Source organism: Condylura cristata, unplaced genomic scaffold, assembly GCF_000260355.1.
Source record: "Condylura cristata isolate star-nosed mole 26May11 unplaced genomic scaffold, ConCri1.0 scaffold00017, whole genome shotgun sequence".
In the NCBI taxonomy this organism is placed as follows: domain Eukaryota; kingdom Metazoa; phylum Chordata; class Mammalia; order Eulipotyphla; family Talpidae; genus Condylura; species Condylura cristata.
The window spans coordinates 3,112,887-3,126,887 of record NW_004567118.1 but is presented as its reverse complement, the minus strand read 5'-3'; positions in this window follow the sequence as shown (position 1 = coordinate 3,126,887).

The following is a 14,001-nucleotide window of genomic DNA, read 5'->3' as shown; positions in this document are numbered from 1 at the left end:
AAGATGATGGCTCTACCACCAGCTGTTCCCCAGGCCACACAAGACTGGACTTCCATTCCCAAAGAGACCGGCCTCTGGGGGTAGGCCCCCCAAGGATGTGACGGATGCTTTAACCAGACCTCAGTGCTGCATTGTGCAAAAAAAGGGCGTGCACATGTATACATTTGTGTGTTTTGCAGTGGAATCTGGTGGGAAGCTTTAGGGGTATCTCCTTCAGGTGAGAATGGTGACTTCAATTCCCAAGACATATTTGTATTTGAGTTGTTTATAAACTAGAGGGCAAATGCAGGAAACCTCCCATATTTGTTGGTGTAGAAGGACAAACTGCACTCTCCTATATGACAGACACTATGCACAGGTGCCACTGGGTACCTGCAACGTCACTGTACCTGAGGAAACACACTGCGTTTTGGTTAACTTAAATGTAAACAAAAATTGATTTTTGATTTAGCTATCGGAAAACCTTTCTTAAAAAGATTTATTTATTTATGCATTCAGAACTGGGGTACAGGCCAGAGTGGAGGGGGTGATTGGATTCATCAGAGATAGAGTGGGGAACAGAACAGGCAGATCAATGAAGTACACTGCTGAGAGGAGAACAGGCAGGTCAGGAGAGGTCAGGAGAGGTTTGCTGTGCCATGTGGGTCACCTCCAGGGCAGGTGAAGCTGCCATGGCCAGCTTCACAGTGCTGCGCTCCAACCCACTGCACCACCAAGGAGGACCCAGCTATCAGAAAATTTCTAAGTATGCTTGGAATAACATGGGCATGTGCATCTACTTTGTCAGTTTTATCAACTAAGTTGTACTGAATCTGAAAATAGTTCATGTATTTTTGGTAAAAGTTTTGTATCCAGCTCCTTCCAGGGCACAATGGGTTAAAGCGCACACAGCACTGTGAAGCTAGCCATAGTTGCTTCAACAGAACTTCAATCCCGGGCAAGGGGTGGTCACCCAGTGACCCATGTGACTTTGCAGACCTCTTCTATCTTGCCCACTGCTCCCCTCAGCAATGTAGTTCATCAATCTGCCTGTTCTGTTCCCCACTCTGTCTCTGGTGAATCCTCTCACTGCTCCTGCACCTCTGGCTTGTACCCCAGTTCTGTATGAATAAATACATAAATCTTTTTTAAAAAAAGTTTTGTATCCAAATTAAAATATACTATAAATGAATGTAAAATACACACCAAATTTTGTAGACTCAGTACAAAAAAAAAGAGAAAAGCAAAATATCTCATGAGCAGTTTTTACATTGATTGCATGTTGAAATGGCAATATTTTAGATACAAAGGGTCAAAGAAAATGTATTACTAAATTTGATTTTACTAATTCAGAAAGAGAAAGACAATTTACCAGATGGTTTCACTCATAATAACCAAAGAAAACAAACTGGTAAAAAACAAAAACAACTCAGACTACGAGAAGTATGGTGGAGCCAAGGGTGGGGCAGGGGCCATGGGAGAGGGAGAGGGGAAAGGGAAAGGAGGAGAGGAGTAAATATACCGGGTGTGGTGCTGGAGCGTTAGTGGTGGGTGGTGAAATTTTTGTGCATGCTAAGGGATGAAGAAGCACCCAAGAAGCTATATAGTGTTGATAATAATTGATAAACAATAAAATCTGGTTTAAAAAATAAATACAATTAAACTTTAAAAAATTTTTTTTAAAGTTTGAAGTTTGGCTATTGAAAATTATATTTGTACTAGACAGTGCTCCTCTATAACAAATATTTTACATATTTGTAAAGGATGCTTTACAGTTTTTTAGTTTGCATGTGTCTTACCTATAACATGTAAATTTTCCTTCTATATTTTGCTTAGAAAGAGAAAAAATTGAAAGCAATATTAAACTCTTAAATTAAGAAATATATTGTCTTGCCACACTGATTGAAAATTTTAAATGAAACTATCCTATTTTAAGTGGAAAACACACAGAGCACCATTATTTTTTTCCTCAAGATTCATTTATTTATGCATACAAGAACTGGGGTACAGACCAGAGGTGTGGGGGGCGGTTAGAGGATTCACCAGAGACTGAGTGAATCTACTCAAAACAGGCAGATCTACTGAAATATGTTGCTGAGGGGAGCAGCAGGCAAGATAGGAGCGGCCTGTTGCACCATTTGGGTCAGCTCCCTGGCCAGAAATAGAACCATGCTGTTGAAAACGTGGTAGCAAGTGGATAGAGACTTTAACCCCTGAGCCTTCAGGGAGACCCCTACAATATTATTTTTCAGAATTTACTATTCTGTCCCATTATCTCTATAGAAAGATTTAAGATGACTAAATCTAATGATTCTTTAATGGAATCACTAGTAATAATCTACCATCTGTTCAAACAATGTGAAATTCATTGAGTTATATTTAAAAATTTATCCTATGCATCAAAGGAAATCCATGCAACAGTCTCATCTCTTTGACTTAAAGAAAAATGTAGTGATTCAAATAAATTGTCCACAAATTAAGATGATGTGGTATATTCAGAGATACACTGATTTATGGAACAGTATAGGTGAGAAGCAGATAGGAACACATATGAGGACTAAGTATGTGATAAAGATGGCTTTTCATTTCAATGGGGAAAAGAGAACACTGGTGCAGTGAGCGATGTTTTCTGATAATTGACCAGCCATGCAGAACTGATTCAAGTTAAAACTGTTAATGCATGAAGACCCTTAGCTGAGGGCTTGGCGCACATTAGTGAGCAACAAACAGGAAAACAAAAACTACATTCCCACTTCATTTCTTATATAGAAATAAATTCCAAGTGATCTACTAGAGATTTAATGAAAAGAATCCATAAAATATTCTAGAGCAAAATGCCAATGAAATTTTTACAATCTTTGGGTAGAGGTGGTTTATCTAAACATGTCTTGTTAGCCATCAGAGAAGACAAGACTACTAAATTATTAGACCACATAAAAAGTTAACTGTTTTGTACTGCAAAATACTATACTAGTTGAAAACCACCCCCACCCCACCCCCCAAAAAAAATGTAGAAGGAAATTATTCATAATACATAAGACAACAAGATCTTCGGGAAAACGCAAACACCTAAAATAGAAAAACAAACTGATTGTATAAAAAGGTAAATCACAAAAAGGAAACAAGATGGTAACACACATGTAAAACAATGTCCAACCTTGCTAGAAATCAAAGAAATACCAATGAATGTCACAGACCAGCAAAGACATAAAGGATGTTAACACATTATGGTGGGGAAATGGCAGACCCGTTCAAGCCTTATTGACTGGTGGGCATGTTGACTGGGATAGTCTGTTTGGAGGGCAGTTTGGCACTGTCTATGCAAATGACTCAGCAACTCCACTTCTAGAACTTCCATTAAGTAGATGTCCGATAAATGTGAAAAACCCACTCAGCCCAAGAACCTGCAATACTGGCATGAAATATTGGAAATTACCTAAATACCCATCAATAGATTACTGATGGGTTAACTAAATTATTTTGGGCTAGAGATACAGTGAAATATAGATCTTGAGCATGCTGAAGTAGATTGATATTTATTGATATCTAGGGGAAACAAGTCCCTCCTGAGCTCCCAGGTAATAAGACCACATGAGATATTGTTTATTTTAACTATAAATCTGGATTGCTATCCCATCTCCATATTCCTCCATCTGCATTACCTGTGTTAGTGGAGAGCTGGCTGCTCATGTTGGAGGCTCATAATTTGATTCCATGAATCTCTACACTAAAATTGTATATATGTATATTCTACTGGGAAGAGAGTCTCAAAAGGTCTCCTATTCCCAAATGGTTAAGGACCACTGGCATATATGTAATTCAATAGGTCAAGTTGTCTAATTTTGCCTTAAATAGCATATATAATTATACAGCCCATTCACTCACTAGTCAGCAAACATTTACATAGCGTTTTCTAAGTCTTACCTTGATTGGTAACCCCATCACCACAAAATTTTGGAATAAATTACTTTACTTACTTTAGAAGTATTTTACATACACACTCACGCACACACACACACACGACAAAAATCCGAAGATAGCCAAGTTCTCAAAATCAGATTAGAACACAATCAAGTATCAAAATTTAAATAAAGCAATAAATCATGTTATATATTATTTTTGAAATATATTCTAAAATTTATTGAGGCCACATTATAAAATATATGATGCTACATTTGCTGACCTAATTTACATGATTGTAAAAATGTCCCAATGTGTAGTGAAAATGACTCAGATACATAAGAAAAATGGAGATCATCCTAATTGGTCACAATATCATTGAGATAAAACAAATTACAGGGAAACCAGCAACTCTAAGTGACTTGTAAATAAAAGAAAACATAATTTTGGATTAAATGAGATTATTAAAATTTCAACTGGCAGAGGAGGTAAGGGTAAACAAAAGAGAAACATAAAATCAACAGGTTTTATTTAGGCAGGCACATCAGCAAACACACATTCATGGTTTTTAAAACATGAAAATATTTATTTTCATGAATTTGTATAAACTACTTATGGATTTGGATTTCAAAAACACTAAAAATTACTATATGTTTTATTTTAAGTTTTAGTATTGTCAAAACAAAAAAATTCTGTAACAGTAAATTCCATTACAATAAATTACAAGGCATACTCTAAGTTAACAGGGATTTTTATTGAGTTGAATTTTACATAAGTAGGTCTTCTCTCTCTAATTTTCTCTCTCACTCTATACACACACACATATAGAAACATAAACACACACACATGATTTGCTAGAAAGTGATAAAATCAAATAGCTGTGCTCCACAATCCTGAAACATCAACTTGCAGTCTATTTTCATTTTTCTTCTTAAAATGTTAAAATGCTTTTAAACACTAAATCTAGTTGCAAAGAAACTATTTAATATGAATTTAATTAAGGCAAAACACAACTCTGTATTAGCAATGATATAAACCCAAGAGAAAGTCTCTTTCACTAGAGGTTTCCTTTACCAGTTAGTCCCAAATGAATGCCATGACATTTAGAGAAGTCATTAAACATAACTAATGTAATTATAAGAAAAGAAATCCATAAACCTTTGCGGGGATCCTCAGAAAGAGAAAGCAGTGCCAAAGCAAATGTAGAAAATACACTGAAATCATATAATGTTCAGGGTGCAAAGGTAGACCAAAGTTTCAAAAGTTGAAAAACATCTTCAATATAAAATGATTGGCAACTTAGCAGAGCACATATACGAGTAAAACAAAATAATTTTTCACATGAGAAAAAAAAAACTCCCCCAATTTAATAGGAATAAGGAGAGACCAGTAAAACTGAGTAACTCCTAAAATTTCTTTATTATATTTATAAAACAATATAATTTTCCATCAGTTTATATAAATAAACATAGAGCACCCTACCAAATACAGAAAGTAACTCATTCCTTAAATTCAAATTATCTTAACTCTGAAAAATTTAATAAAATTAAGAGTATTTTTGATATTTCAACAAATAACATATAACCATACCAACCAAACAAGTATGCTATGACAAATATTTAAAACACTACAAACTACTCATTCCTAAAAAGGACATACTAAAAACAAAAACAAGTTTTTCATCCTAAATCAATACATAAAAGTAATTTTTTAAAAGCCCCCTCTCAGATTTATTGAGATATTTGACACAGTAACATTATGTAAGTTTAAGGTGTACAACCTGAAAATTTGGTATGTATGTATGTTGTGAAATGATTACCACAACAAGGTTGATATCGCTATTACCTCACTTGTAATTTGTGTATGTGTGGTCAGAAGTTTTAAGATTTACTCTCTTTGTAACTTAAAAACTGACAAAACAGTCTTGTGAAGCGTAGTCACCAGGCAGTACTTCACATCCCCAGAACCTACTCATCATAACTGGAAGCCCTTTGACCACCTTCCTCCATTCCTCAGTCCCTGCCCGACACCCACCAGTCTGTTCTGTTTCTGAGCGAGTTTTTTCAGAAGTCCATATATAAGTGAAATCATACAGGGCTTGACTTCTTTATCGGACCTATTCTACTTAACAAAATGCTCTTAAGATTCATCCAGGTTGTCACAAGTAGAACTTCCTTCTTTTTAATCGCTAAGTAATATTCCATTTATATAGGTACACCTTTTATTTTCTTTCTCCAATTATTAAAAATGACTTTCTGATTACAAAGTAGTCCCTGATTATTACAGAAAAATGAGAAGATATCAGAAAGTACATAAACATACCCACCCCCAGAAGAAATCTTTTTTCAATGCCTTTCTTCCCAAGCACAACTGTATTATTTTTTCATTTAGTAATACACTGTGACCTTTATCTATGTCATTAAATAGTTTTATGACATTTTTAAGTAGCTGAATAGCATTTCATTGTACATATATGCCTCAATTTAGTTTTGTTATTCTGTAATGCTGCACACAGATGTATCCAATTTATTGCTATTTTAAATAACACTAAAAGGAGTATCCTTGTATACAAATCTTTAAATGCATTTCAGATTATGTCACCTGAATGGAATTTTAGGTTAAAGAGTATGAAATTTTTAAGGTTTTTCAATCTATATATCAAACTGCTCTTCAAAAAAAAAAGGCACCAATTTACATTCCAACTAATGAGCATGGGGCCAGTGTCCCCGCATTCCTAAGCAATGCAGTTTTCTACTTTTTCAATACTTCTAGTCTTTGTAAACTAGAAAAATCATACCATTGCTATTCCCTGCATTTCTTAATTTCTGATACAGCTAAACATACTTTCACATGATTATTGGCCATTTGCATTTCTTCTTTTATTCTTTTCCTATTGGGGAAACTATCTTTTTATTATTTGCATATATTTTTTGACTTATCAGGACTATTAGCCCATACATAATCTTTTGTCATACATGCTAAAAATATTTTTCTTCTCTTGTCATTTACTTGGATTTCTGGCATTACTGGCTTAAAAAAGGTCTTAATACTTATGTATTTATATATGTAGATCAATTTCCTATAAGTTATTCCATAAAAACCACCATTTTTTTATGTTTGTCCCATTCAAGTTTAACCAGATCATAATGTTCTACCCAAACTAGATTTCTCACATTTGGGTAACAAAAATTTAAAACTTTTGTTATTCAAAAGTTAAAAATATTCAAGTCACTTTTTTAGGACAAAATGTAAAATGTGTGCTTGAAGCAACAGTGATTTATTTAAGAGCCCATTCCTTTAAAATTATGTGAAATTGCAAAATCAAAGGATCTTGTGCCTCATCACCAGCGCAGCATGCTAACTGCATTCATGTAATCAAGAAGCCAAATATCTCCTATTTTGTTTTGATACCTTCAAAAGTTAAGGAGGAAGGCCAATCTCTATATACAGTACAATGAAGTTAATATTCTTTGGATGTTCTTACCTTCAAAATGTAAACTCACCTTCAAAATATAAACTCACTTTCAAAATATAAACTCATCTTCAAAATATATTCAGTTTTTCCATCAACACATAAGTGAAACACAACAACAAAAAAAGAAGGTATTGTAACCCGGTATATTAAACCCTCTGCACCTTTGGGGACCAGGCTCTGTAATGTCCAATTCTCACTGTAGTTCTTCCTCACTTTTGTCAGAAACAGATCACAAAGCCTAAAAACATAAACCTACCAGGTGGGCCAAGTGACTGTGATTTTGTAAAGCTCTGTGTATTTCTGTAGATCCCCTGTGGTGCCACTTTTCTCAAGCTTAAAAGATGACCAAAAGATTTTTTGAAACATAAACAAATAAAATAAAAAATTAGAACTGGAATTACTTCTGAAAGAACATCTTAATTTTAAACTATGAGTGAATAGTACAAAATGTAGATTACTGTATTATAACAATGCTATATTATGAATAAATGCTATATTATAAAGTTGATTAATTCCAACTTATAGTTTTTTAAGAGCTGCCTGCTCAACTGTTTCTTTTTATATGCTACTATGGCATCTGTGAATGTAACTTATTTCCCTGGCTGTCTTTTTAAATCTCATTCTTTAATAAAAACAAAGTGATTTGTCACCAGCTATAGGCTCTGAATTTCAGACAACACAGAAGAGTTTTTCACAAACTTTCTAATTTACTCTCATCCGAAGACTGGAAAACCCCACTCAAAGCTTTTAAAACTCACCAGACAGAGAAAACAACAGAAAAAAAAAAAAACAACCAATTTTAATTGTAGGATTTTACTGACACAAACATAAGGAAATTCTGAGTTATAGATATTTCACATTAAACTTTTTCCACTGACACTGTAATTTCTGTCAACATTCAAAGAAAATTCAACTCTGGTCAAAGGTGACAGTTTGACAATTCTGGAAGCTGACATCCTCTGTTTATTTCAACAAGCTTATAGATCTCTCAAATTTAGATCATTATACTTTAGCGCGGTGAATTCTGCCACCAAGATTCAACTTCACAATCCACTTCCAAGGAAAAGTGCTGAGAGAAAGGCACGGCCAGCTGTGGAAAGGAAGACTAAAGCGGGTTTTCAACAGCTCTAAATATACGGTAACCAGTTCAGATTCCCTAAAAATTATCTATGCCCCCAAATTAAAATTCTTGTCTTTCTATCTCAGAAGTCAGTTAGTAGCTCTAAAAAATGTTTATGGGTCGACACTAGGGCCACAAATCCCTTCAAAACAAAGTTGTAAATAAAGTGAGCAGGACACTTGCATTCTTGGAACACAAACTCACATCTCGCCTGCCACGATGCCAGTGATTCTCTTGTTTGTAAACACCGGCCAAGGAGACCACTTACAGCTCCTCTCCTGAGATGTGCGAGGCCATGCTAGAAGACCAGCAAGGGACAACCTACAGTTGGAGAACTTAAGAGTTTCTCTGTTTTCATATCATTCCCATACACACAACAGAATTTTTTCCACTGGACCACACAATAAGAAATAAAACCCTTTAAAGACATCACTGTCTGCTGTCCTCACCAGCTCTCCTCTGCAACGCATGGTGAGGAAGGTGGCTTCCAGGATCACTTTGGCCTGGGTCTGGCTCGAGCCCTGACACCGCTAGTAATGTGTGCCTGGACATGTTACTTAACTTCTCTATGGCCATTTCTTCATCTCTCATCTGAGGATAATATCCACCTCTTTGCAGACCATGATTTGAAACATGGCAAGAACTTATAGGGTATACTCTGCTTGGTACACTCTGAGTACACAGGGTTAGGAATCATTTCTATTATCTTTGTGACTATGGGCATAATCTGAAGTTCTTTTTAAATGAATTTTTCTGATCCTTTCTTGAATGATAGCATACTGTACAGATAACTAGCCTATGTTCCCAGAAGCACCCATGTAAGCAGAGCTATAGCCCAAAGGGATAAGTAGTTTTTTTTAATACAAATCATGGATGTGGCTATTACCGGTAAGTTTGGCTTGGTTTCCCATATGCAAAAAAAAAACAAAACAAAACAAAAAACCCCTACTCGGGGAAAACAAGTAGTATTAGAAAACGTTTGGGTTGTCCTGTTATCATTACAGAGTAAAGTCAAATTCACTTTTACTAGCCTGATGGGCACTGAAATGTTTGTTAGTCACCAAATTAATCCCAACAAATAACTGTAATTGATTGGCTCATTGATGTATTTCCCCTTGTCTTCCCCAACCTTTCTCTAGGTAGTCAGAAAGGAAAGTTTTCATATTTTCTGAGAATCTCATTACTGTTCTTAAACCATACTCTATATCTTAGTATAATTTAAAAATGAGTCAGCATAAGCACCTCAAAAAGCAATGCTTAGAATATGGAGATATTTCTCTTTACAATAGAAATCTCCAAAAGTAAAGAGTGCCAAAGACAATGGAAGAGTAAATGGGCAATGAGTATTGAGCAGATCTCCTGAATTAGCTTCCAAAAGATAAATGTGCTTTACTAATCGATATATGTATTTTAAACTTAATAGTACTATAACACATGGGGGAAAGATGTGATTATTATGAATAAACCCAAAAAAAAATTCAGTATATGACAAATCATAACTTCTTTCTTGAATATTGAGGGAGAAATGGGAGGTCAACCCATTAACCTCATTTGCAAGTCGAATTATGCATAACTGCATCACGCTAATGTAGTACTGCTTTTAGTAATGTGATCCAAATGAAAATCTAACAGCAAACATTTGAATGCTAATTTAATTGAATCTATTTAGTCATTACATTTCTTTGAATAGTTAGTTGAAAGCTGGTAAAAAACTACTTGCTGCATTCATTGAAACAGTACTAGGCATCCTCCTTTTTCCAGTATATACTTGCAAACATTTGAATGCTAATTTAATTGAATCTATTTAGTCATTACATTTCTTTGAATAGTTAGTTGAAAGCTGGTAAAAAACTACTTGCTGCATTCATTGAAACAGTACTAGGCATCCTCCTTTTTCCAGGATATACTTCTCAGGGCTTCATATAACTTACATACTAACATCTACATTAAAAGTGACCTATCATGTAAAAATTATTCAGAGGGTCAAGAGAGAATTTTAAGACAGAGGGTGATTCCTCCAGAGTTCTACCAACATACCCAAAGTGTTCTCCCTGTTCCAACACAAGTCTATGTGGCTTTTGGGAGAGGTCAGAGTTGCTGTTTAATATTTGAAGCTCTGTATTAAATAAGCCCAAGGCCACCCCTTAGAAAGCTCTGACATTCAAGGACCTGCAAAACTTGTTTTAAACTCCATCAGAATGTGGTCTATTTTTCAGGTTCTTGGGAGGAATCAGATTGCACCTCCCATTTTGGGGGGGTACCATACCTGTGTAGTTAAGATTCCCTCCAAGGCAGTTAAATAGAGTAGAAATTGGGGAAAGACTCAGGGAAGTCCTGCCTTCTCAGCAGGATCCAGGGCTCAGGAAAGCTGTCATGAAGTCACATAATGGGTCTGAGACAAACCACAGGGTACCTGACATACCTGTATGTTTAAAATGAAGATGTGACACTACAGGAAGGTTAACATGTGGACCTAATTTTGAAAATACAAACAGGAAGCACCCCCACCCCAATATTACCATTTAAAAAAAAAGGAAACCAAACCTCAAAGATACCTTCCAAGGAAGTCATGGGTGTGACCAAAACTAACAAAAGTAATAAAACGTCATCTAAAACCCTGAAACCACCAAAACTGAGGGTCTTGTTCAAACCACCTAAACATCTAACACAAATTATTCTCTTTTGATAAACAAAACTAGCAGATTTAGATATGTATAATCTTCAGACTCTCGTTTAGATTTTTCTTCAGGAGGAAAGGTACAACATTAATAAGAAAACAACCAAAGTCAATATTCTACTTAACACAAGGACATAGTCAAGAGTGAGTGCAATTTAAAAAAAAAAACAAAAAACTTTTTATCATTGAGATACTATTTAACTACAAAAAATAAACCTGTCTGATCAGTGGAAACTAGATAGTTAAGACTTCTTATTCCCAGAAATAGTATAAAACTGTTGCGTTTCCAATATTGCAAGGGGGAAATGCTTCTGAAATTAGAATAGTGAATTAAAGTTCAGGTTGAAAGAGTCTGTTTTTCCTTTAAACACCACACCAACTTGGGGACAGTGACACTTTGGAGCTAACTTTTAAATGTTATTTTTATTTATTAGATCCAGAGTCAAAGGAGTTTGATAATTTATTATGCAGTAAAAATATAGTTCTTCTGACGAGCTCAATAATCTAGAATTGTCAGGTAATTTTTTAAAGAATAAGTGGAAAATGCTCAAAACAAATTGATGAAGACGGGTGGTTTTTTGCTTCCTTTTGTAGGAATAATGTGGTGATCTATAATTAATAGAAGGGGGGATAAAACTGTCACTGGTAGTTAAAATATTTAGAAATCTGTGATTAACTTTATGAGCTACATACATGTTCCTAGGTCACTAGTCAGACTTCCTTTGATTTTACCTCCAACCTGCAATCTATTCTTGAGCATGTTGTTTACCCATTCATACCATCTTCCTTCTGTAAGATTACCTCTTTAACCTACCCACAGAAAAACAAGCCAAATGAACAACAAACATATTCATAAACTTAAACCTAACAACCACAAATAATTTAAATGCTAACACTAATAGAACTTGAAAAATTTTTGACATAAGTACCCAAAGAGCCATACAGGGCACCCTTTGCTAGTCTTGATAGTGGTTTTTACCTCTGCAAATAAAATTAGACAAAAATCAGTTGAGAACAAGAAAATGAAGATGAAATGAGAAGTTGGGGCATGATAGGAAGTGCTGACCAAAATATTTATGTTGTAACACTCCGAACAATGATAGTAGTCTTCCCCTTCTAGCACTTATATCAAGAAATACCCATTTAAGAAACATACCCATCTTAAATTTCCTAACACAATGTGTGTTAACAACTTATTGGCAAAAATGTGAACACTCAGAAGTCTATGGCTACGGAGAGGGCAGTGTCACTTGTTTAGTGGGGCGAACAGCAGTCTGTGCAGTCAGCTCCAAGTTATGCAATCACCAAACTGCTGGTAGTAAAAGGCAACTTTTTTTTCTGATGTTTTGCTTTTTTCGAAAAAGTCTCTATTCCTTCCTTGTGGCTCAACCAGGTGCTTGAAATTTTCATCTTCCTAGAGCCATGACGACAACGTAGTCCACTAGACAACACTTATCTGACCAAAGGGGAGGTGGTGTTTTAAGTAAACATGACAGACCTCCCATATGGTCTCACAGTCCATTTTTCTTAAAATAGGCAGCCCTGTGTCCCACTTACACTACCAGGTCTAACAACTGTGATCTTTCATCCGATGGAAACTGGTACCAAAACAAACAAAAAACCCGAAGCCTTCAAAGACAGTCCATCAGTAAGATTCCATCATTTGAAAGGATCAGATCCCATCCGACATTCATAGTTACAAAATAAAATTAGGAAAATGGGAAAGGCACACGAAATAAAATATGTCCTCTTCTAAGAACTATAGCCAATGAATACAAACAATATAAACAATACAAGCAAATGAACAGTAACAGAGGAATGTTGAGGAAAGACGCGAAGTTACATGATCTTAATTTACAATAACAAAATGATTTGAGGTAATATACCCAACAGCTGAAAGCTTATTATGGTCCAGGCGGCTATCCAACCGCCTTGGAAACCTAAGATACAAGCAGATGATCAACACATTGGATGACTGAAAAAATGACATAAGCTCAGTTTAATTTGGTGACACACTACTCCCTTCAAGAGACATTCTCTGAGGACACTCCCGAGACAATTTATGAAACTGCATGCAGGCAAAAATCTGCTACTTCACGGTGCTTTGGGAAGAGCACTGATCTGAGAGTCCTCTGACCATATTTCGGCCCCCGGACTACTAAGCATAAGTGGGAAAGTAGCTAGTCACTCGCTCCACGTAGCTCCACGTAGCGCCTCAGTTTCCCTATCAGAACTTGGCATGCTCCCCGGGGTCCCTGCCCGTGATAACATTCAGTGACCCACTTTGAGCACTATTTACTCGCTACAAATGTATGGCAGGTTCGCAGGGGACTATGAGTCTAGGTACGGCCCTTTGGGAAAGAGGAGACTGGTATCTCTTTTTGCCTTTTAAAACGCGTGTAGGTTTCCAGGATCCCATTTTCCTAAAAGCTGGCACTTGCTTTTCTCCGCCTTTTCCATCACTGCTGGCTACAAGTGTTTGCAAACACCTCTTGCTCCGCACAAGTTCTTTCCTCTTTGATGGGCCTGACTCTGTTGCCAGATTCCTTTAGCCACACACCAGTTTTTGTGACACCTGGTCTCGCCGCGTCCTCCTGGGATTCCAGGCGAGCTTTCTACTCTTGGGCCAGGCTAGGAAGGAGGCGACCAGGCTGCCTGACCCCCCCAGCCCCCACGCCACCCCCACCCCGCACGACAGCCAGGGCCTGGCGAGTCGTGAGGTGGGATCCCGCACCTCAGCGCCAGAGGGGAAGCCTCTCATTTGTCCTCTTGACTCCTTATAAGGCGCTGTTCCTTGAAGCTTCGCGAGTACCCCCCACCCCACCGGGCACCCCGGGCTCAACCCACCCG